The following is a 25,493-nucleotide window of genomic DNA, read 5'->3' on the forward strand; positions in this document are numbered from 1 at the left end:
CTGCTGTTTTTTTTTTTTATTATTATTATTTAAACTCTAATTAGTTTTTAAGTTCACCGAAGGCAGGTGAAAAAAAAATCAAGAAATTGCCAGGTGATTTTGAGGCTCTGAAATGCCTTTTGGGCTAAAATGGGACAGATTTTTTTAAAAATAAAATAAATAAATAAATAAAACCAGAAAATAAAAATGCAGCTACAGGTGTTAAAAACGGCAACCGCATGCCATTAGCACATTTTCTCAGACGTTTTGGTGAGCCAGAGCTGACCCTTTAAGTTCATTACATCAAGAACAGCTTTTCTGGGGGAAATGATTTAAAAGGGAAAAAAAGGCTGACCTACACATGCTCCGTGCTTTAAAATATTCTTTGTACAAAACACACACACACATACAAACACACACAGCCCCTAATGTTCAGAAATCATACCTGTGGGGAGTGGGGAGGGAATGGGGATTTTGTAGTATCCTTCCCCTGGAGTGGGGAGGGAATGGGGATTTTGCAGTATCCTTCCCCTGCTACACCCACCAAGGCACGCCCACCAAGCCACACCACGTCCACAGAAAAAAAAATTGAATTTCACCACAGCCTTACTCTCATTATCTCCTTCCTTCCTTCCTTCTCCTTCTCCTTCCCTCTTCATTCTCCTTTCTTCTTCTTACTTGTATCCTTACGATTTATATTGATATTGTTTCCTGATTGCTTATTTGTTCCCTATGGCTATCATTAAGTGTTGTACCTTATGATTCTTGATGAATGTATCTTTTCTTTTATGTACACTGAGAGCATATGCACCAAAGACAAATTCCTTGTGTGTCCAATCACGCTTGGCCAATAAAAAATTCTATTCTATTCTATTCTATTCTATTCTATTCTACTCTACTCTACTCTACTCTACTCTAATTCTACTCTACTCTACTCCTTCACTCCACTCCACATTCTATTCTACTCTACTCTACTCCACTCCACTCCACTCTCCACATTCTATTCTACTCTACTCTACTCCACTCCACTCTCCACATTCTATTCTACTCTACTCCACTCCACTCCACTCTCCACATTCTATTCTACTCTACTCTACTCCACATTCTACTCTACTCTATTCCACTCCACTCTCCACATTCTATTCTACTCTACTCTACTCCACCCCACTCCACATTCTACTCTACTCTACTCTACTCCACTCCACTCTCCACATTCTATTCTACTCTACTCTACTCTATTCCACTCCACTCCACTCTCCACATTCTATTCTACTCTATTCCACTCCACTCCACATTCTACTCTACTCTACTCTACTCCACTCCACTCTCCGCATTCTATTCTACTCTACTCCACTCCACTCCTCTCCACTCCACATTCTATTCTACTCCACTCTACTCCTCTCTTCTCTTCTATTCCTTCCCTCTTTCCTTCTTTTTCCTTCCTTGCTCTCCTCCCATCTTCCCTTTTTTTTTGTCTTTCCTCTTTCCCTTTCTCCTTTCCTGTCCTGTTTTGCATGCTCAAATGCAAAAGGGGAAACATCCTCCCTTCCCTACCCCGCATGCTCTGTTTTCTCTGGCAGAGGCAGCGTGGGCCGGTCCTTTGCTGTTTCCAGACCACCAGCCCCATGGGCCAGATCCTGCCCCTTGGGCCTCGAGTTTGACACTCCTGCTCTAAAAGCCACATTCGCCTCTTTGGCTGTCTCTGTCCTGCCAAGCACGAGATCAGGGTTTGTTTGGTTTTTTTAAAAAAATCATGTATGTGCAAGGCTAGCAACCTTCACATTAATGTATTGGAGAACAGGTGTTTTACAAGAGATGCTGAGTTCGTGTTAGCCTTCAAAAGTGTCAGCTCACGTTAAAATAAAGGAAGATTGATAACAGAGTGTAGAGTTTTTAGCAAGACGTGAGCTTTTAATTATTTATTTACCAAAGTCATCCCTGAAAAGGAACATCGAGCAAAGAATTATGGGTCCAGCAGCCCTCCGCAACAGTCCTTGTGTTTCTTACGTGGCCACCTGGGAAAATTGTCCACCCCCTTTATTTTTTTTTAAGATACCATAGAAAACAACAGCCCAGTTGGTTTTGCTGAACATAAGAGATGCTTAAGCACCTCTAGTCAGAACCTATATAAACACAGGTACAATTAACTCATTGTTAATTGGTTGCAGGAGGCGGGATGACTACCAAAAAACAATGAGTAACATCACCGTATTCCCCAAAAGGAATAATGTAGTGAGTCACAAGGCAGCTGACTTCTCTTGAAGAGGGATGGATAGTAGGTAGGTAGGTAGGTAGGTAGGTAGGTAGGTAGGTAGATTAGATAGATAGATAGACAGACAGACAGACAGACAGACAGACAGACTAGATAGATAGATAGATAGATAGATAGATAGATAGATAGATAGATAGATAGATAGACAGACAGACAGACAGACAGACAGACAGACAGACAGACAGACAGACAGACAGACAGACAGACAGATAGAATTTAGATAGACAGCAGAGGATGGATGGATGGATGGATGGATGGATGGATGGATGGATGGATGAACAGAGATATAGACATAGACAGGAGAGAGAGAGAGAGAGATGATGGATGGATAGATGGATGCATGAATGCATGGACAGGAGAGGGAGAGAGAGGGGGGAGAGAGAGAGAGATATGGATAGACAGGAAATGGAGATGGATGGATAGATAGACAGGAGAGGGAGAGGGGGAAGCGGAGGGGAGGGAGAGAGATATATATATAACGGATGGATTGATAGACAGAAGAGGGGGAGGGAGGGAGAGAGAGGGAAGGGAGAGAGAGGGGAGGGAGAAAGAGAGAGGAGTGGGAGAGGGGGAGAGAGGGAGAGGGAGGGGTGGAGAGAGATGGATGGATGGATGGATGGATGGATGGATGGACAGGAGAGGGAGAGGGGGAAGGGGGAGGGAGAGAGATATAATGGATGGATTGATAGACAGGAGAGGGGAGGGGGAGGGAGGGAGGGGAGAGAGAGGGAGGGGGAAAGAGAGAAAGAAAGAGAGAGAAAGAGGGAGAGGGGGAGAGAGAGGAGAGAGAGGGGGGGTGGAGAGGGATGGATGGATGGATGGATGGATGGATGGATGGATGGATGGATGGATGGACAGGAGAAGGAGAAGGGGAGGGAGAGAGAGATATGATGGATGGATTGATAGATAGGAGAGGGAGAGGGGGAGGGAGGGAGGGAGAAAAGGAGAGAGGGAGAGGGGGAGAGGGGAGGGAGGGAAAGAGAGAGAGATTGCTTTGGAAATACAATCATGTCTACAACCAACCACGGAAAGGGCGGGGAGAGAACCCTCTGGGAGACACAGTCACAATTTTTTCCAATCTGGTTGTGCAATTGTGCAATTTTGCAATTTCTCCCTCAGATAAAGGGCCACCTATGACAGCTTGATGATTTCCTGGCTTCCTTGTCCAACCAGAAGAAACACTGCGTCCGTCCTGAACCCGTTCCTTCTTCTGGTATCACTCCGAACAGATTTTGACCTGCGGGGATATCCTGTTTAAAACCGTTTTGGTTCCTCCTCAATTAAAAGCCGGAGGTAGTTCTACCAAGGGGACGAGGGAGGATTAATCGCGAGGGGGAGGCCGACAATTTACTGATTAAAAGATGTTGGGATGAAAGTGCTGACCCCGTCAAAGGTACCCTGCAATTAAGAGAGAACTGCAGAGGGGGTAAAAAAAAAATACTCATGTGCATATCGCCCAAAAAATAAACCTACAATGGACGCATTTTGTGTTATCATTACTAACGTTCGGAGCTATTTTTAAAGCCCAAGATGCGTTAGAATTTCCTAGCATTTGGTGGGCATTTCTTGAAAAGGAGGGTTTGTTTTTTTCCCCAGCTCATTGTTTTAATGAAGATCACGACTTGAGAGGGGAAAACTTCACCTTCCATTTCCTGGACAACCACAATCGCACTTGTGGTCCGAAGCACCTAAAGGCAGGACGAGAAGCAACGGATGGAAACCAATCAAGGAGAGAAGCAACTTAGAACTAAGGAGGAATTTCCTGACAGTGAGAACAATGAATCAGTGGAACAACTTGCCTCCAGAAGTTGCAAATGCTCCAACACTGGAAGTTTTTAAGAAGAGATTGGATAACCATTTGTCTGAAATGCTATGTAGGGTTTCCTGCCTTAGCAGGGGGTTGGGCTAGAAGACCTCCAAGGTCCCTTCCAACTCTGTTATTCTATTATTCAATCTATTCTATTCCGTTAAGGGGGAGAAGGTTCTGCAGTGAAGCTGGGTTTTGAAAATATAACCTTGGAGAGACAACTTGAAAAAAAACTAACACAACAGAGCCTTCATTCTCAACACTGCCAAGACAAGGTTGGGAAATATTTTAAGTCAGGGGAGGAGAAGGGAAGGGCAAGATGCTGATGATACGGATATTCTATTCTATTCTATTCTATTCTATTCTATTCTATTCTATTCTATTCTATTCTTCCTATTCCATTCCTTTTCTATTCTTTTTTATTCTATTCCTATTCCTATTCTATTCTTCCTTCCTTCCTCCTCTATTCTATTCTATTCATCTTCTATTCTTCCTTCCTTCTTCCTTCTCCTCCTCCCCCTACTCTACTCTACCCTTCCTTCCTCCTATTCTATTCTATTCCTATTATTCTTCCTTCCTTCCTCCTATTCTATTCTACTCTACTCTATTCTTCCTTCCTTCCTCCTCTATTCTATTCTATTCTATTCTATTCTATTCTATTCTATTCTATTCATCTTCTATTCTATTCATCTTCTATTCTTCCTTCCTTCTTCCTTCCTTCTTCCTTCTCCTCCTCCCCCTACTCTACTCTACCTTTCCTTCCTTCCTACTCTACTCTACTGTACCCTACCTTACCCTACCCTACCCTATTCTATTCTTCTACTCTATTCATCTTCTATTATATTCTTCCTTCCTTCTTCCTTCCTTCCTCCTATTCTACTCTACTCTATTCTTCCTTCCTTCCTCCTCTATTCTATTCTATTCATCTTCTATTCTTCCTTCCTTCTTCCTTCTCCTCCTCCCCCTACTCTACTCTACCTTTCCTTCCTTCCTACTCTACTCTACTCTACCCTATTCTATTCTTCAACTCTATTCTTCTTCTGTTATATTCTTCCTTCCTTCTTCCTTCTCCTCCTCCCCCTACTCTACTCTACCTTTCCTTCCTTCCTACTCTACTCTACTCTACCCTACCTTACCCTACCGTACACTATTCTATTCTTCTACTCTATTCATCTTCTATTATATTCTTCCTTCCTTCTTCCTTCTCCTCCTCCCCCCTCCTCTACTCTACTCTACTCTACTCTACTCTACTCTACTCTACTTTACTCTACTCTACCCTTCCTTCCTTCCTTCCTCCCTCCCTCCCTCCCTCCCTCTCTCCCATTCCACTCCATTCCATTCTACAATTTATTCTGCCGTTTCTGTATTTCTTTCCCGCTTGGATAGAAGAAGTCAGGTGAAAAGTGCCTATTTTTAGAAAATGCCTCAATAGGAAAAGAGTGGATCTAAGCTGGTGCCAAGATTGCACCATTTCGCCTCTCTAAACCTTCAGTTCCTCAGCAGGTTAAAAAAAAAAGAACCCAAATCATCGAATTGCTAATAGAAATGTGGAAGAGTGTCTTTTAGGACCACAGCTAGACCTGCATAAGAATCTAACCACAGATAGTCCTCGACTTAACAACAGTTCATTTAGTGACCATTACAAAGTTACAACGGCACTGAAAAAAAGTGGCTGTTTTTCGCACTTACGACCGTTCCAACCTTGCCTACGGCCCCACGATCCAAATTCAGACGTTTAGCAACTCATATTTATGACGGTTTCCAGCATCCTGGGGTCACATGATTGCCTTTTGCGACCTTCCGATGAGCAAAAGTCGACGGGGGAACCAGATTCGCTCAACAACCATGTTACTAACTTAACAACCTCAGGGGTTCGCTTCACAATTGTGGCAAGCAAGGTCGTAATACGAGGCAAAATTCACTTAAGTCTCGCTTAGCAAAAGAAATTTGGGTCTCCATTGTGGTCGTAAGACGAGGACGTCCGGGGGAGGGGGTTGGACTAGATGACCTACAAGACCCCTTCCAACTCTATTAATCTGCAAATCTGTAAAAATTCAAGATGGTTATTCCCAGCATCGAAACAGTTCCTAGAACAGGGAGATTCTTTTCAATCAAGCCGATTCCTGCAAACTGTTATCGGATAGCAGAATTTCCTTATAGGCGCCTGCTCGGATTTTTCCCGCTTCTGATGCAATTTTCCTTCCTCCCTCCCTATTCTTAGTTCGGGGTCGGGAAAACAAAGCAACGTTTGTCATTATTTTTAAGAAGAAGAAAAAACACCGTGTCAACTGTCCTAATCAAGGGTTTCTTTCGGTTACGGGCAAAATTGTTCTTCTTTTAAAATAATCGCCTTACTTCTTTGTGGAAAAGGTTCTACATTTAGGGAAGAAAAACCAAATGCACAGGTACAGTATATGTGGTACCTTGCTCAATAGCAGTAACTGCGAGAGGGATCTTGGGAGTCCTGGTGGACAACCATTTAAATATTGAGCCAGGAGCTGCCAAAAAAGCCAACACAGTTCTAGGCTGCATAAAAAGAGGGATAGAATCAAGATCACGTGAAGTGTTAATACCACTTTATAATGCCTTGGTAAGGCCACACTTGGAATCCTGCATCCAGTTTTGGGCGCCACGATGTCAAAAAGATGTTGAGACTCTGGAAAGTCCACAGAGAAGATCAACAAAGTGGATTAGGGGACAGGAGGCTAAAACATATGAAGAACGGTTGCAGGAACTGGGTATGTCTAGTTTAATGAAAAGAAGGACCAGGGGAGACATGATAGCAGCCTTCCAATATCTCAGGGGCTGCCCCAAAGAAGAGGGAGTCAAGTTATTCTCCAAAGCACCTGAAGGCAGGAGAAGAAGCAATGGGTGGAAACTCATCAAGGAGAGAAGCAACTTAGAACTAAGGAGAAATTTCCTGACAGTGAGAACAATTAATCAGTGGAACGATTTGCCTCCAGAAGTTGTAAATGTTCCAACACTGGAAGTTTTTAAGAAGATGTTGGATAACCATTTGTCTGAAGTGGTGTAAGGCTTCCTGCCTAAGCAGGGGGTTGGACTAGAAGACCTCCAAGGTCCCTTCCAAGCTCTGTTATTCTATTCTTTATCCAATGCCAGGGCAGGCAGCCAAATAATTACCTTGCTGAATTGGTGTACAGTGAAGAGACAACGGGCCAGCCCCCCACCCCCAGCCCCCAACCCTTATTTTTCGCCAAGGTTTCAAACCGTCAAACGCTTTGAAAGACAATGCCTTCGCTTGTTCTGCGAGCTGCACTCCGTCTTCCATAGTGGCAAGCTGCGTGGAGCATTTTATGCAAGCGGAAAGGTGAGGCGTGACCACAACAGCAATAATAACGACTTAACAACTGTCGATAAGAAAGACAACAATGTCTGGAGAGCGAGCGTGTGTGTGTGGGGGGTACTTGGGAAAGAGCAGAAGGGGAAGAGCTGGAGCCTTGGTAGTACAGTGGTCTAAAGCACCCTGTTATTAAGACCAGCTGCCTGCAATTACTGCAGGTTCGAATCTCACCAGGCTCAAGGTTGACTCAGCCTTCCATCCTTTCTAAGGTAGGTAAATTGAGGACCCGGTTTGTGGGGGCAATAAGCTGACTTTGTATAAATATACAAAAAGGATGAAGGCTATTGCTGAGCACATTGTAAGCCACCCTGAGTGTCCGGAGAAGGGCGGCATATAAATCAAATTTTAAAAAAATAAATAAATCACAAGATACAAAGACCGGCAAAGAGAAGTAGGACGGCGGTGGCAAAAGAAAGCAGAAGATATAAGCAGTTCTTGACTTACAGCCATTTGTTTAGCGACAGAATTTTTCAGCAGTACTGCAAAAAAAAAAAAAAGTAATTTATATCCAGTCCTCACGCTTACAATCGTCACAGCATTCCTACAGCACATGATTATAAAGATTTGGACACCAGGCAACCGGTATATACTTATGACAGAAAGCTGGCTGGGTGACTCTGAGTCAGTCACCAGGAGACTGGGAGTTCTAGTCCCACATTGGGCATGAAAACCAGCTAGGTGACTTTGGGCCAATCACCAGGAGACTGAGAGTTCTAGTCCCATTTTGGGCATGAAAGCCACCTGGGTGACTCTGGGCCAATCACCAGGAGACTGGGATTTCTAGTCCCACATTGGGCATGAAAGCCACCTAGGTGACTTCGGGCCAATCACCAGGAGATTGGGAGTTCTAGTCCTGCCTAAGGCATGAAAACCAGTTGGGTGGCTTTGGGCCAATCACCAGGAGACTGGGAGTTCTAGTCCCACCTTAAGCATGAAAACCAGTTGGGTGACTTTGGGTCAATCACTAGGAGACTGGGAGTTCTAGTCCCACATTGGGCATGAAAGCCAGCTGGGTGACTTTGGGCTAATCACCAGAAGATTGGGAGTTCTAGTCCCACTTTAGGCCTGAAAAATGACTGGGTGACTTTGGGCCAATCCCTCTCTCTCTCTCTCTCAACCCAAATCACCTCACAGAGCTGGTGTTGTGAGGTAAATGAGGAAGGTGTATTAGATTATGTTCGCTACCTTGAATTATTTGTAAAAATAAAGGCTCATATACAAATAAATAATGAAATAAATAAACGTGATCATCTGGACCAGCTGATATCTTTTCAAGGTTGTCCCTTGGCTGAGCCTGCCAGGGCACCAAAGAGCTTTCCTTGGGCAATTCGCTCCCTTGCTGTTTTCTGTCAAAAACTCTTCCTTATTTCCAGCTTTCAATCTCTTTGCTTGTAGGACTAAATTTCATTTACTTGTATGAGTAAAGGAAGAGACCCATGCGTGTCAGAAAACGCTCTTATCGCAACCACCTCGAGCAGGAAAAAAAAAACAGGGCAGAATTCTTCCATAGCGGAAGCCGATCCATTCCTGTAAATTCTGAATTTGGCCAGAAACCCATCTTGTAAAGAGGGATCCATCATCCGGCTGCCAAATAAAATTAAGTCCGAACAAGGAATGAGAGGGCAGTGGGGAAATCCTTTGCACTTTGCCACCGGTTTGGACATGTGAGGTGCATGCCAAACACGCACAGTGCGTGCCAAATGCACAGAAAAAGGAGGCTTAACAAGGTAAGTGTCGAGCCCCGGCCGGGTCTCGTCACTCACGGGGCTGGAGGGGAGGAAGTTGCCGGCTGTTCTGGCTGGACGACGGGCCGAGAGTAAGTAGAACAGCGAGGGGGGAACAGCTGTGCCGCATGATTTAGATTTAGCGAATATGAATCACATGGCACAACTGATCGACGGAAATACCAGTTCGGGCGAACCTTTTTTTTTTTTTTTTACAACTGCTTCGCCCGAACTGGGAGCTCTTATGAATATCGTTTCGCCCAAACCGGTGTGAACCGGTAACATTTCACCCCTGTAAGAGGGGTAATTCAGCCGGTTCGCACCACTTTGGGAGAACCGGTTGTTAACTTTCTGAGCAGTTTGGTGAACTGGCTGTTGGAAGAAATCATTAGGGCAGAGAACCGGTTGTTAAATTATTTGAATCCCACCACTGGGGTAATTCCATGGCAGAAGACAGAAGGAAGCCAAACAGAAATCTTTGTAAGAAAAGGGAAAGCTGGCTGGGGGAAAAAAAAAAATCAATGGATTTCAATTTCTTTAAAATGGAACATGCATGTTAGAACATGTTTCCTTTGTGGTTATTATGCAAGACGTGTGTTCACGCTAGCAGGCTGGGCAGTGACACGATTTTGCCATCCTAATAAAACAAGAATGAAATGGCCGAAAAACGAGATCTCACACCGAAAGCCAAACATTGTTTGCGACTGAAAGCTTGTGTGACCACGAACCACAGGGCACTAAAAGGCATAATGCTAAAACTCACGGTTTGCTTAACTACGGTGTATCGAAGAAGACAAGCTGGATTGCTGTGCACATTACGAGTGGCTTCAACCTTGATTTGCTGCGAATTGTTTTTATTAACGCTTTGGGGAAGATCCGAGGGCTTGGCGAACAAAGTTTAAATGTGAGTAATAAACCAGAACGGTTTTGCGCGCGCTATTATGTATGTATGTATGTATGTATGTATGTATGTATGTATGTATGTATGTATGTATAGGTCTTTGGTTATTTGGGTTTTCTCCCGCGTAAAATTGGAAGTGTCTTGGCGACATTTCGACGAAGTCTCATTCGTCATCTTCAGGCTGTTGCTTTCGGCTTCGTGCTTCCAGGAGCAATGGAAGACGGGAGAAAACCCGAATAACCAAAGACCTACATACAAACACCCGCAAAAACCTCAGAAATATATATAAAGGCACGTGGCCCATTTTTTCTCTACTGAGTTTCACGGAGACCTCATAGTCTTTGACATATGGCCACAATTAAGCCCAAAATTTCAGTAGCCAAGCAGCTGTCAAAAGAGAGTTTCGTCCCTTTTTACGACCTTCCTTGATACAGTTATTAAGTGCAGTTCTTGAGTTATGAATGTGGTTGTTAAGTAAATCTGGCTTCCCCATTGACTTTGTTGTTGTTGTTGTTAGTTGCGAAGTCATGTCCGACCCATCGCCCCATGGACAACGTTCCTCCAGGCCTTCCTGTCCTCTACCATCCTCTGGAGTCCATTGAAGCTCACACCGACTGCTTCAGTGACTCCATCCAGCCACTTCATTCTCTGCCGTCCCCTTCTTCTTTTGCCCTCCATCGGACACTTGGCAACTGACTCGTATTTATGACGGTTGCTGTGTCAGGGGATCCCCTTTTGCGACGTTCTGACAACAACCTCAGTGGGGAAGCCAGATTCACTTAACAACCGGGTTACTCACTTCACACTGGCAGTGATTCACCTAACAACGGTGGCAAGAAAGCCAGACAATGGGACAAAATTTCCTCTTAACATCTGTCTTACTTAGCAACAGAAATGTTGGGGCACAATTGTGGCCGTAAGTTGAAGGCTTCCTGTATGGGATTCGACAGTTCCAAAACTAGATTCCTTACAAAAGCTGTTTTTTTCTCTTTCTGGAAATTAGGAATTGCATTTCCCTCTAATCAAAATTAAAGGATGCGGTGGCTCGGTGGCTAAGACGCTGAGCTTGTCGATCGAAAGGTCGGCAGTTCAGCGGTTCGAATCCCTAGTGCCGCGTAACGGGGTGAGCTCCCGTGACTTGTCCCAGCTTCTGCCAACCTAGCAGTTCGAAAACAGGTAAAAAATGCAAGTAGAAAAATAGGGACCACCTTTGGTGGGAAGGGAACAGAATTCCGTGCGCCTTTGGCATTGAGTCATGCCGGCCACATGGCCACGGAGACGTCTTCGGACAGCGCTGGCTCTTCGGCTTTGAAATGGAGATGAGCAGCGCCCTCTAGAGTCGGGAACGACTGGCACAGATGTGCAAGGGTAACCTTTACCTTTACTAGTCAAAATAAAAAAATAAAAATCTGGGAAAGAACTCCAATGTTGTCAGCGGATTTACCCCCAGCAAGAATCAGAAGTTGTTTTTGGGAAACACGGTGATTATATTATTAATTTTGCAAAAGGCTTCCATTTTTAAAAAGTAGACGTAGGATGGCTTGAGCGTTACAGTCCCACCACATCATTTCTTTTTAAGGGGAAGGAAAACAAAAAACAAAAAACAAAAAAAGAGGAAAAGGCTCATTGTAATTCAAGAGGCGTCGGGCAAAACACACCAAACACCCAGCACAAAAACATATTTACCCGTAAAGCTGTTTCATTGAGCTTCCCTTCACTTCAGATATCTGTTGAGGTGACCAAACACATTTTGACAATGATAAAAGGGAAGGCCAGAATGGGGAGGGGGTGGAGGATGACAACGACGAAAAGGGGAGGATTAAAAAAACAGCTTGGCGCAGCGTTTTTATCTCAAACCGTCAATGTTCTCGGTGCTCCCATTGATAAAGCAACTTTTAGCTAGATTGCAACTCGGCGTTTTATGGCCCTCGAGATTCTGCGGGGGGGGGATCATTTCCAGCTTAGGGTGCACCCCCGTTTCCCCCGTGCATCCCAATTCCGCTAGCCCAAAAACACAGCGTGAGGTTTATTAAAAACACCAGCAAGCTTCAAAAACAATTCATTTGGCTGAGTCAGGTCAAAAGCAGGTTAAAGAGAGGGCACTGCGAATCACGGGCAAGAGTTTTAACAGAAGCCTTTAACAACAGGTGATCTATACCCAGTGTGCAAAACTTTCCAGAAGTGCCTGCAAACAACACGGGATAATTAGCAGGGAGAAATCCCAAAGGGGAATGGCCTTCGATTATTTCTATTTTTGTGTACATTTTGTTGTTGTGAGTTGCAAAGTCATGTCCGACCCATCACGACCCCATGGACAATGTTCCTCCAGACCTTCCTGTCCTCTCCCATCCTCTGGAGTCCATTGAAGCTCATGCCGACTGCTTCGGTGACTCCATCCAGCCACATAACAGCAGTAAAATGAAGAGCAGAATCGAGATGGAAAGGAGGACACCAGGTGATCCCCTTGTGCTCTTCTCCGCCATGAAGGACCAATTTGATGGATGGAGAGGAATATCTACCCCTAATGCGACGCAAGCAAGCTTTTTTTTACTAATTTACAGGTGGTCCTTCGACTTACGACCATAACTGAGCCCAAAATTTCTGTTGTTAAGCGAGACATTTGTTAAGTGAGTTTTGCCCCGTTTTACGATCTTTCTTGCCGCAGTTGTTAAGTGAATCACTGCAATTAATAAGTTAGTAAGGTAAAGGTAATGGTTCCCCTCGCACATATGTGCTAGTCGTTCCCGACTCTAGGGGGCGGTGCTCATCTCCGTTTCAAAGCCGAAGAGCCAGCGCTGTCCGAAGACGTCTCCGTTGTCATGTGGCCAGCATGAGTCACCACCAAAGGCACCCGGAACACTGTTACCTTCCCACCAAAGGTGGTCCCTATTTTTCTACCTGCATTTTTTACCTCCTTTCGAAGTGCTAGGTTGGCAGAAGCTGGAACAAGTCATGGGAATTCGCCCCGTTAGGTGGCACTAGGGATTCAAACTGCTGAACTGCCCACCTTTCGATCGACAAGCTCAGCATCTTAGCCACCGCGTCCCTGATAAGTTAGTAACCTGGCTGTTAAGTGAATCTGGCTTCCTCACTGACTTTACTTGTCAGAAGGTCGCAAAAGTGAATTCACATTTTAACAGCCTTGAGCTCCTGAACCCAGGACATCAAACTAAGAAATATAGCAACCTTTCTATTTTATTTTACGTTTTAAAGGGGGCTCGTTTCTTCCTCATTGCAGCTCCCAAATAAAATTTTTTCAAAGGAACGATACCCTTCCACGTAAAACAACCACCAATTTTCTCATTTGCTCAAGGCAACCACGAATAAAATTTGTTTTGAAACAACGACTTAAAAACTTAGAACAAAGTTTTCTAAGCAACTTAGAACTAAGGAGAAACTTCCTGACAGCGAGAACAATTCATCAGTGGAACCACTTGCCTCCAGAAGTTGGGAATGCTCCAACACTGGAAGTTTTTAAGATGATGTTGGATAACCATTTGTCTGAACTGTGTAGGGTTTCCTGCTTAAGCAGGGGGTTGGACTAGAAGACCTCCAAGGTCCCTTCCAACCAGGGTGGATTTGATTTCAATCGAGTTGATTTAAATCACAATTTAAATCATGATTTAAATCACTGGTAAAAAGGCTTGATTTAAATTAACTCAATTTAAATCATAATTTTTAAAAAGAAACTATCATCTCTGCTACTCCTTTGATCCACTGTTGACTCACCGATAGTCCCAGTGTTGCAGAATATACAGCCTTGTGCTACATAACTAAGCTCTATTTCATGCTGAATAAACTAAATTATTTATGTATCTTAAATAGAAAAGTATCTTACCATAGATTTTTACCCCAAAAGTTTTTTTATTAAAATAAATTCAATTTAAATCAAAAAAATCTGATTTGTTTGATTTTTTTAAAAAAAATCATTGATTTTTATCCACCCTGCTTACACCTCTGTTATTCTATTCTAAAAAGGGAGAAAATAATCCTCTCCGTTCCCCCCCCCCACAGTCTCCTTTTTTGTAATAAAACCTGAAATTTTCATTCTAGAAGCAATATTTTTTATAAACACCACTGTCGACCTATTGATGCTGGCCCATCATCCCTCCCTATTTAAAAGGACTATTTAAGAATTGTTCCAGATCAAGAAATGTGCTTGCTTGTTTGCATAAGGGTAGCATGGAGGGGGGGGGTCCGTGTGCATATGAATTCTGAAATCAATACCAAAAACGCATCTCTATTTGGGCTGATTATCTTGGCAGGAGGGATATTGATTAGAGTATAATGGTCTCAACTTTACCTGCTGTGAATATCTCATTGGGGTGGGGGGGGGGAGGTGCGGGTGTGAAAGCCCCCACCCGATTTGTGAATGTGTGTGTGTGTGTGTGTGTGTGTGTGTGTGTGTGTGTGTGTGTGTACAGAGTCATTTAGGCAACGAGAAGGAGCACAACATCGCCACTTTAGGGCATTGCTCATCTTCGATACCACATTTGAAATGACAATTATAAAGTCAGAAACTACAACTCCACAGTCAAAGAGGACCAATAACGGAAAGTTATAAAATTTTTTAATTTAATTTAATTTAATTTAATTTAATTTATATGCCACCCCTCTCTGAAGACTCAGGGCGGCTGAGACTCAAAGATGTTGAGACTCTAGAAAGAGTGCAGAGAAGAGCAACCAGGATGATTAGGGGACTGGAGAATGAAACATATGAAGAACGGTTGCAGGAACTGGGCATGGCTAGTCTAGTGAAGAGAAGGACCAGGGGAGACATGATAGCAGCCTTCCGATATTTGAGGGGCTGCCACAGAGAGGAGGAGGGGGTCAAGCTATTTTCCAAAGGCCAGACAAGGAATAATGGATGGAAACTGATCAAGGAGAGATTCAACCTGGAAATAAGGAGGAATTTTCTGGCAGTGAGAACAATCAACTAATGGAACAGAAGTTGCCTTCGGAAGTTGTGGGAGCTTCATCCCTGGAGGCTTTCAAGAAGAGATTGGACTGCCATTTGTCAGAGATGGCATAGGGTCTCCTGCTTGTGTGGGGGGTTGGACTAGATGACCTACAAGGTCCCTTCCAACTCAGTTAATCTGAATCTATCTAAAATGATCAAAGGCTGGAGACTAAAACATATGAAGAACGGTTGCAGGAACTGGGCATGGCTAGTCTAGTGAAGAGAAGGACCAGGGGAGACATGATAGCAGCCTTCCGATATTTGAGGGGCTGCAACAGAGAGGAGGGGGGTCAAGCTATTTTCCAAAGCACCTGAAGGCCAGAGAAGGAATAATGGATGAAAGCTGAACAAGGAGAGATTCAACCTACAAATAAGGAGGAATTTTCTGGCAGTGAGAACAATCAACCGATAGAACAGAAGTTGCCTTCGGAAGTTGTGGGAGCTTCATCCCTGGAAGCTTTCAAGAAGAGACTGGACAGCCTCTGTCAGAAACTGTGTAGGGTCTCTTGCTTGGGCTTGGGGGTTTGACTAGATGACCTACAAGGTCCCTTCAACTCTTGTTATTCTGTTAAACATCAGTCAACTTTATTTGTTAACACAGTTCAGGGTGCATACTAACGACAAACTGTTATTCAGCGGTAAGAGAATCCAAGGGGAATACAGGTGGCCCATGGCTTATAGCAGTTCGTTGAGTGACCACGACGAAGTTACAACGGCGCTGGAAAAAAGTGACTGAGGGCCATTTTTCATACTTGCGACCACTGCAGCATCCCCAAGAGGGCTTGATCAAAATCCGAACACTTGGCAACGGGTTCACATTTATGACGGTCCATTTGCAACCTTCTGACAAGCAAAATCGACGGGGAAGCAAGATTCACTTAACAACGGGGCTACCAACTAATCCACTGCAGTGATTCACTTAACAACGGTGGCAAGAAAGGTCGTAAAATGAGGCAAAACTCACTTAACCAATGTCTCGCTTAGCAACAGAAATTTTGGGCTCTGTTGTAGTCATACGTCAAGGACAGAGGTGGGTTTCAGCAGGTTCTGACCAGTTCTGGAGAACCGGTAGCGGAAATTTTGAGTAGTTCAGAGAACCGGTAAATACCACCTCTGACTGGCCCCGCCCCCATCTATTCTCTGTCTCCTGAGTCCCAGCTGATCGGGAGGAAATTTTGCAGTATCCTTCTCTTGGAGTGGGGAGGGAATGGAGATTTTGCAGTATCCTTCCCCTTGAGTGGGGAGGGAATGGAGATTTTACAGTATCCTTCCCCTGCCACACCCATCAAGCCACGCCACCAAGCAATGCCACATCCACCAAGCCACGCCCACAGAACCGGTAGTAAAAAAATTAGAATCCCACCACTGATCAAGGACTACCTATAATCTCGGTGACTTTAATCCTAACTCACCAAGGCCAACATTTTGTCTCTCTCTCTCTCTCTTTTTTTTTTAAAGACTCTTAATCAAGCAGACTTACCTGCGTGACAAGTCCTAATTTATCCAACAGGCTGCTTAATCACGGCGCCTTTAAAATCTGCCCTCCGTAATGATAATCTAATTATATTCTAGATGAGCTATTTTTGCCCTGTCTGCTACGAAATTAATTTGGTGAATCCAACCTCGGCTATCAAAAACAGCAAAATAAAACAGAGGGCTGGGCATCACTTACACAAACCCAGTTTAAAGTTAGCTTGTTTAAAATAAGGAGGAAAAATAAGAGATATAAACTGACCCAATACACTGACAGGAAAGTGAATTTATGCTGATTTGGAAGAGATTTCTTTTCCAAAAAAACAAACAAACCCCAATTTGGCTAAAGATAGGGAAGCTATTTTAGGTCCCTTGTTTAAGCGAACAACAATTTTAGTTAAATTTAGGAGAGGCATCATTGTTGCAGAGATGCAGTAATAAAATATATAACTTTCCTTTTCCTGCTTGCTATGCAGCTTTTTACTGTGCCATTATGGTTAAAAAATCAGAGGTGGGGGGGGAGATTTGAAGTGGCTTTTAGAGAAATCTGCAAACCTCAGAGCATTTCAAAATTAATCTTGGTTGCTTTTTGCCAACTTAAACCTAGGGCTGTTTTTATAAGGAAATGATGTCCTTTAATTAGGGTGTCTTTTTCTTTCTTTTTCTTCTTCTTTTTAAAGGAAAGCATTCAGATTCTTTAACTTACTGCAGTGAAGAGGCAGTGAACTCTGGTTTCATTTCTTAACAGCCGGCATTCTTTAAATTAGACTTTAAATTAAAGTCACAATGGAATTCACTGGTGTTTTTATATATGTGTGAACCAGAGGTGGTATTCAGCCGGTTCGTGCCGGTTCACACTGGTTCATGCGAACCGTTGGCAGAAATTTGGCTAAGGTCGCCGAACCGGTAGTGATGGCGGTAGCTACGCCCTTGAACTGGTCCCCTGGTCACCGCTCACTCGCCCCGCCCGCCATGTTCTTCGCGCACGCACATCCCATTGGACTTGCAAGTCCAATGGGAGGGGCATGCGCGATGAAAATGGTGGCGACGGCAGCAGCTTTTTCCGCGACCTCCGGTACTTTTCGGTGGCCTGGGAGGCTTCTTTGTCAGCCACTTTCCAGCAGTGGTGGCTGGCTGGAGGGCCGCCGAAAACTCCGGTCAGATTGCTCTCCCCCCGTCTCTCTGTATCTTGGATTTCCAAGACCAGGCGAGGAGTCGCGGACACGGGAGGGCAAAGGGAAGGGCCAGCCAATGATGGGACAGGGAGCCGCAGCAGAGGGCCCAAAGAGCCACATGCAGCTCTGGAGGCGTGGGTTGCTTACACCCGATCTAGCACAACATTGATCCACAAACATTGGCCAATAAGATGTTTGAACAGAACCCCACATGTTTATCGGATACTTCCTGTAATCAAACTTCTCTCTGTGTGACATTTGCACAAAAATTATTGTTACAAAAATGACACCATGCCGTCTACCGACCAGTGATGCTTCCGTAAGGGTGGGGGGGGAGCGCGTGGGGGGAAAAGGAATATGTCATTTCCCTTAGCAAGAACACAATTTCTTCACAGCGTCCGAAGCAGCTGCGTCACGTGCATAGCTACGCAAAGAAATATGAAGGCCGGCAAATGAGAGATTGGAGATTACAAATCGCTCCAACACATTTTTCTGATAGATTTCTCACGACCAAATCCAGTCACTTGCAGAAAACAAATTGCAAACAAGACGCGCCGGCTCGGATTTCTGTAATTGTGATACGGTTGCCTACACCCTGTCTCCACAGGGAAACAGCCCAGGAATTTTAAAGAACGGGAGCGATAGAACAGGACCCGCCGGGGAGACAGAATCTGGTACGAGCAAAAGTTTAGGATAGAAATAGGTATGGGGGATGGGGGATGGGAATAGGAATGGGAATAGGAACAGGAAAGAATAGAATAGAATGGAATGGAATGGAATGGAATGCAGTGGAATAGGAATAGGAAAGAATAGGAATAGGAATAGGAATGGAATGGAATGGAATGGAATGGAATGGAATGGAATGGAATGGAATAGAATAGAATAGAATAGAATAGAATAGAATAGAATAGAATAGAATAGAATAGAATAGAATAGAAATTTGGAAGGGACCTTGGAGGTCTTCTAGTCCAGCCCCCCGATCAAGCAGGAGAACCTACACCATCTCAGACAAGTGACTGTCCAATCTTTTCTTTAAAACCTCCAGTGATGGAGCGCCCACGATTTCTGGTGGCAAGCTGTTCCACTGGTTAACTGTCCTCACTTGTTAGGAAGCTTCTCCTTAATTTCAGGTTGCTTCTCTCTTTGATTAGTTTCCAACTATTTTTTCTCATCCTGCCCTCTGGTGCTTTAGAGAATAATTAGACACAGACCCACTTCTTGGTGGCAGCCCCTCAAGTACTGGAAGACTGCTATCATGTCAACCCTAATTCTTCTTTTCTTTAGATCAGCTGAACCCAAAATCCTTCATACGGTTTAGCCCCCAGGCCTCTGATCATTTTAGTTGCTCTTCTCTGAACTTTTTCCAAACTCTCAAAAGTTATTCCCTATGCTCTGTGACAATAATGCAAAAATTTACAATTACTGTTTAGGATATGCTCTGTCCATCCAGAACTAACTATGTTTTGCAAAATAAAATAAAATAATGAAAATGAAACACTTTTTTTGCACTTGGCAAAAAATTTGGATTGGCTAAATCAGGAGCAAGCAGGGAAGCAATACGAAATTCGGGCCATCCTCCGTGTAATTCTCCAGCTCGCTTAAGGCCAGCTCTGCCCACCGTTCCAAGTATCCTCAGACAACCCAAATCCTCTTCCCAGAGTCCTCGACTTACAATCCATTCATTTAGCGACTGAAGCTGCAATGGCAGTAATCTATCGCCAGGCCTCCTGTTTATGACCGTCGCTGATCACGGTGACGTGATCAAAATTTGGGCGCTTGGCAACTGGCATGTATTTATGACGGTGGTAGCATCCCAGGCAGGGGTGAAATGCTCCCGGTTCGGACCGGATTGCCCAATCCGGTAGCGATGGTGGCGGGTGGTTCGGAGAACTGGTGGCAAAAATCCCTGCGCCCCCCCCCCCCATGCCCAGCTGAGCCGCACGATCATCAGAGGCTTTTTTTTTTTTACTTTTAAAAGCATTTTTTCTACAACCTCTTCCGATGAAAAAATGCTTTTAAAAGGAAAAAAAAAGCCTCTGATGATCGCGCAGCTCAGCTGGGATCGTCAGAGGCTTTTCAAAGCATTTTTTTCTGCAACCTCTTGGCCGAAGAGGTGGTAAAAAAAATGCTTTGAAAAGTCTCTGACGATCCCAGCTGAGTTGCCTGATCGTCAGAGAGACATTTTTTAAAAAGCCTCTCTGGCGATCCCAGCTGAATTGCCTGATCTGCAGAGGCTTTTCAAAGCATTAGAAAAAATGCTTTGAAAAGTTGTTTTAAAAAATGGCCACGCCCACCCAGTCACATTACCCCCCAAGCCATGCCCACAGTAACAAATTTTACATTTCACCCCTGATCCCAGGGTCACGCAATCACCATTTGCGACCTTCCTAACCCGCTTCTGATCAGCAAAATCAACAGGCGAATCCAAATTCACTTAATGATTGCACCATTCATTTAACCATTCATTTAAATGGCCCTGGTGGCGCAGCTGGCTAATAGCCTGTTATTGACATTCAGCTGCCTGCAATTACTGCAGGTTCGAATCTCCCCAGGCTCAAGGTTGACTCAGCCTTCCATCCTTTCTAAAGTAGGTGAAATGAGGACCCAGATTGTGGGGGCAATAAGCTGACTTTGTATAAATATACAAAAGGATGAAGGCTATTGCTTAACGCCTTGTAAGCCGCCCTGAGTCTCCGGAGAAGAGCGGCATATAAATCAAATAATAATAATAATAAAAAACCACTGCAGTGATTCGCTCAACAACCATGGCCCAAAAAAAAAAAAAAAGTCATAAAATCGTGTGGGATTCACTTAACAACCCACCTTGCTTAGCAAGAGAAATTCTGGTCCCCCTTGAGTTGAGTTGATATTTTGGGAAAAGTGCAAAAAGGAGCAACTAAAATGATTAAAGGCCTGGAGACTAAAACATACGAAGAACGGTTGCAGAATTTGGGTTTCACTAGTCTAGAGAAAAGAAGAATTAGGGGTGACATGATAGCAGTATTCCACTATTTGAGGGGCTGCCCCAAAGAAGAGGGGGTCAATTTATTTTCCAAAGCATCAGAAGGGCACGACAAGAAACAATGGATGGAAACTCTCAGCCCCATTCTCTGTCTCTCAGCCCAAGTCACCTCACAGGGTTGTTGTTCTTGTTGTTTTTGGGGGAAATTACGGGGTTTTTAAATTCAACCAAATTATTTAATTCGTTTTTATTTTATTTTAAATTTTTGTATTTATGTGTTTTTATTTTGTGGCTGTTCACCGCCCTGAGTCCTTTGGGAGAAGGGCGGTATAGAAATTTAATAAAATAAAATAAAATAAAATAAAATAAAATAAAATAAAATAAAATAATAAAATAAAATAAAATAAAATAAAATAAAATAAAATAAAATAAAATAAAATAAAATAAAATAAAATAAAATAGGAAGTACAAAGTGTATTAGCTATGTTCCCCTCCTTGAGTTATTTGTAAAAAATAAATAGAGGTGGGATGTAAACCAACAATCATTCTCCCCAGTTAAACACTGGATGTTACAGGTAGAAAAAGGATACTGCTCAGAGCCTTGGTGGCGCAGCAGACTAAAGCACTGTAGCACTGTTAAGTAACACCAGCTGCCTGCAATTACTGCGAGTTCAAATCTCACCAGGCTCAAGGTTGACTCAGCCTTCCATCCTTCCGAGGTAGGTAAAATGAGGACCCGGATTGTGGGGGCAATAAGCTGACTTTGTATAAAAAAGAACACCGCTTTGGGGGGGGCGGGCGAAAGCCCTACTAAGCAGGTGTATACAAAAAGTATGAAGGCTATTGCTTAACGCATTGTAAGACGCCCTGAGTCTCCGGAGAAGGGCGGCATATAAATCCAACCAATAAATAAATTGGTTTTATTATTGTGTTATTATTATTGTGAGCCGCCCTGAGTCCATTGGGAGATAGGGCGGCATATAAGCCGAATAAAATAAAATAAAATAAAATAATAAAATAAAAAAATAATAAAAGAAAAGAAAAGAAAAGAAAAAAGAAAAAAGAAAAAAAGAAAAGCCTTGGTAGTACAGTGGTTTAATGCACCCTGTTATTAACACAGCTGCCTGCAATTTCTGCAGGTTCGAATCTCTCCAAGGCTCAAGGTTGACTCAGCCTTCCATCCTTTCAAAGGTACGTGAAATGAGGACCCAGTTTGTGGGGGCAATAAGCTGACTTTGTATAAATATACAAAAGAATGAAGGCTATTGCTTAGCACATTGTAAGCCTCCCTGAGTCTCCGGAGAAGGGCGGCATATAAATCAAATTAAAAAATAAATAAATAAATAAATAAATAAATAAATAAATACCAATCAACCATTCTCTTCTGCAACAAAATGCTTAGCGCATTGTAAGCCACCCTGAGTCTCCAGAGAAGGGCGGCATATAAAATCAAATTAAAAAACAAAACAAAAAAAGTTTCCCACAATTCCTGTTCTTGCAGACCTCCTCAAACTAAGCCCCCCCCTTTCCCTTTGGAGGGTATCCCCCCAAAATAAAAGTTTCTCCCAGGTCTTAGTTTCAACCCCAATCTCGCCGGAAGCCTAAAAAAGAGGGCAGCACCCTGTGTATTTGGCCACAATGCAATCAGGCCAAGGCAAAAGGCTGATAAAGACTTGGGGTTGCTACAACGAGGGAGTGCCTGAAATGGGCAGTAATAAAAAATATCTATCATCATCATCATCATCATCATCATCATCATGTTACCTAGTTTGATAATGAAACCTCTGCAAGAAAAGCCTCAAGCTCAGAGAGCACCAAGCACCCCACACTCCTCCTCCTCTCCTCTCCTCAAATGTCACTCCTTTCTAATACTGATGACGTAACCTAGTTGGGTAATAAAACGTCTGCAAGCAAACGGCCGAATTCAAGAGAGCACCAAGGACCCCTACGAAATACAGGTAGCGCTCAGCTTACGGCAGTTCGTTTAGTGACCATTCAAAGTTACAATGCCACTGAAGAGTGGCTTACGACCATTTTCCACACTTAGGACCGTTGCATTGATCTCCACAGTCACATGATCAAAATTCAGAGGGTTTGGCAACCGACACCTATTTACAACGGTTGCAGTATCCCCCTCCCCCCCACCCCCCCGGGGTCGACCTTCCGACAAGTCCAAGTCAATGGGGGAAGCCAGATTCACTTAACAACCATGTCACTAACTGAACTGCAGTGATTTTTTTTAATTTAACAGTGGCAAGAAAGGTGGTAAAACAGGGTTAAAGCTCACTTAACAAATGCATCCCTTAGCAACAGAAATGTTGGGTTCCAAATTGTGGTTGTAAGTCAAGGACTACACCTGTAACAATAATAATAATAATAAATGGGTTCTGCAGGGTCAGGCCGGCTTACCTTCCCACCAACCCCGAAAGGTGAAAAAAGCATCCTTCATCACAAGGATCACACACACTCTCTCCCTCCCTCCCTCTCTCCCTCTCCCCTAGGGAAGCCAAGCCAGCCTTACAACTCAGTGCTTCTTCCCAAAGACACCACAATACCAATGAGGCTTAACCCCCACCCCCCATAAGAGGCCAGGAGGCTCTAGACACCCCCCGCTTTCTGCCCAGAGAAGGGAGGTTGAACCCAGGGCTTGGCCCCCATTTCCTTCCCCCCCATTCCCCACCTCAAATCCCAACCCACCACCAAGCCATCTTCCCCATCAACTTCAGGCTACCCCTTGCCCAGATCCCTCTAGCAAATCAGGCTGCAAGCAAAGGAGTTTAGGGAGTGCAGGTGGGGGGATCCGGCAACCCCGGAGTAGCTTCTGCAGGGGAGCGGGGAGAGGGAGGGGGAGAAGAGAGGAAAGGAGAAGCAGAGAAGAGACACCCCCACCTCCACTCCCCATTTTTCTTTCTGGCCTCAAGGGACAGCCCCACCTTCCTTCCTTTCTTCTTTCACTCCCTCCCTCCTTCCTTCCTTCTTTCCTTCCTTCCTTTCCTCCTTCCTTCCTCCCCTCAATCCCTCCCTCCTTCCTTGCCTCCTTCCCTGCCTCCTTCCTTCTTTCCTTCCTTGTCTCCTTCCTTCCTTTCCTCCTTCCTTCCTCCCCTCCCTCCCTCTTTCCTTCCTTCCTTTCCTTCCTCCCCTCCCTCCCTCCCTCCCTCCTTCCCTCCCTCCCTCCTTACCTGCCTCCTTCCTTCTTTCCTTCCTTCCTTTCCTCCTTCCTTCCTGCCCTCCTCCCTCCTTGCCTCCTTCCCTGTCTCCTTCCTTCTTTCCTTCCTTCCCTCCCTCCCTCCCTCCTTGCCTCCTTCCCTGTCTCCTTCCTTCTTTCCTTCCTTCCCTCCCTCCTCCCCTTCCTCACTCCTTCCTTGCCTCCTTCCTTCCTCCCTCCTTCCTTCCTTCCTTCTTTGCCTCCTTCCCTGCCTCCTTCCTTCCCTCCCTCCCTCCCTCCTTCCTTCCTTCCTTCCTTCCTTCCCTCCCCCACCCCCCTCCCCCATTGCCTTCCATCCAAGCAGACCCTCCGGAGCCTTTTCCAAAGGCAAAGCGGGGCGGGGCACCTCTCTCCACCCGGACCCACCCCCCCGCCCCCAGCCCCCCACTGCAGGGTTCCCACGCGGCACAAAGCGGGGTCTGTTCAGAGCCCTTTTTGTGTAGCCAGGCCGGGTGGCGTTGCCGTCCATCCTCCCTTCCCCTCCCCTCCCCTCCCCACGCCTCGCAACAATGCCAGCCGCGCGAGGGAAGAGAAGGATGCTCCTTCCAAAGAGGAGCCCAGCCAAAGCCGCCGCCGCCGCCGCCGCCTGGGGGTGGGCAGGGGGTGGGCGGGGGGCTTCAAGGCAAGCCTGGCTGGGGAAGGGGGGGAGGAGGGTGGGGACGCGGGGGGAGGAAGATGCAGACCTGGCCTCCGGCGGAGGAGCTGCGCTGCTCGGAGGAGGAGGAGGAGGAGGAGGAGGAGGCCGCCGCGAGGACCGCTGAGCATCTTCCGCGCCCGCCGCGAGCGCTCCGCTCTGCTCTGCCCTGCGCCGCGCGAGAGCCGGCGGGTTCCCACGAGCGCAAAGAGGAGGGGGAGGCAGGGGGCGGCGCCTGGCTGGCTCCACCCACCCCCTCACTCACTCACTCACTCCCCCCCACTCATTCCCTCCCACTCACCGACCCCCTCACTTGGTCCCACCCCCCACTCATTCCCTCCCACCCCCCCTCATTCAGAACCACCCACCCCCCACTCATTCACACCCACCCCCCCTCATTCACACACCCCCACCCCCACTCATTCACACCCACCTACCCCGTACTCATTCCCTCCCACCACCCACCCACTCATTCTCTCCCCCCCACCCCCCACTCATTCACACCCACCTACCCCGTACTCATTCCCTCCCACCCCCACCCACTCATTCCCCCCCACCCCCCACCAACTCATTCTCTCCCCCCCACCCCCCACTCATTCACACCCACCTACCCCGTACTCATTCCGTCCCACCCCCACCAACTCATTCCCTCCCACCCCCACCCACTCATTCCCCCCCACCCCCCACCAACTCACTTGCTCCCACCTACCCCCCACTCATTCACACCCACCTACCTCGTACTCATTCCCTCCCACCCCCACCAACTCATTCCCTCCCACCCCCACCCACTCATTCCCCCCCACCCCCCACCAACTCACTTGCTCCCACCTACCCCCCACTCATTCACACCCACCTACCCCGTACTCATTCCGTCCCACCCCCACCCACTCATTCTCTCCCACCCACCCCCCACTCATTCACACCCACCTACCCCGTACTCATTCCCTCCCACCCCCATCCCATTCCCCCCACCCACTTGCTCCCACCCACCCCCCACTCATTCACACCCACCCACCCCGTACTCATTCCCCCCCACCCAT

The 25,493-nt window shown here is 45.6% G+C and overlaps 1 protein-coding gene across 13 annotated transcripts in view; it reads right to left on the reverse strand.

Moving 5' to 3' along the window:
• The window catches only part of ARVCF (ARVCF delta catenin family member), a 317,887-nt gene extending 293,197 nt beyond the window's left edge, over positions 1 to 24,690 (reverse strand). For 8 of the 13 annotated variants that reach the window (XM_087880237.1, XM_087880235.1, XM_034435811.3 and 5 more), the window contains exon 1: positions 24,503 to 24,659. The gene's annotated coding sequence lies outside the window, so the exon portion shown is untranslated. Of the gene's footprint in view, positions 1 to 24,502 lie in introns of all 13 variants that reach the window. The other 5 variants (XM_087880246.1, XM_087880244.1, XM_087880242.1 and 2 more) reach the window with 2 other exon arrangements.
• Between the last annotated feature and the right edge of the window lie 803 nt (positions 24,691 to 25,493).

The sequence above is a fragment of the Pantherophis guttatus genome, chromosome 17 (genome assembly GCF_059756535.1).
Source record: "Pantherophis guttatus breed Tessera chromosome 17, ASM5975653v1, whole genome shotgun sequence".
NCBI classification, from domain to species: domain Eukaryota; kingdom Metazoa; phylum Chordata; class Lepidosauria; order Squamata; family Colubridae; genus Pantherophis; species Pantherophis guttatus.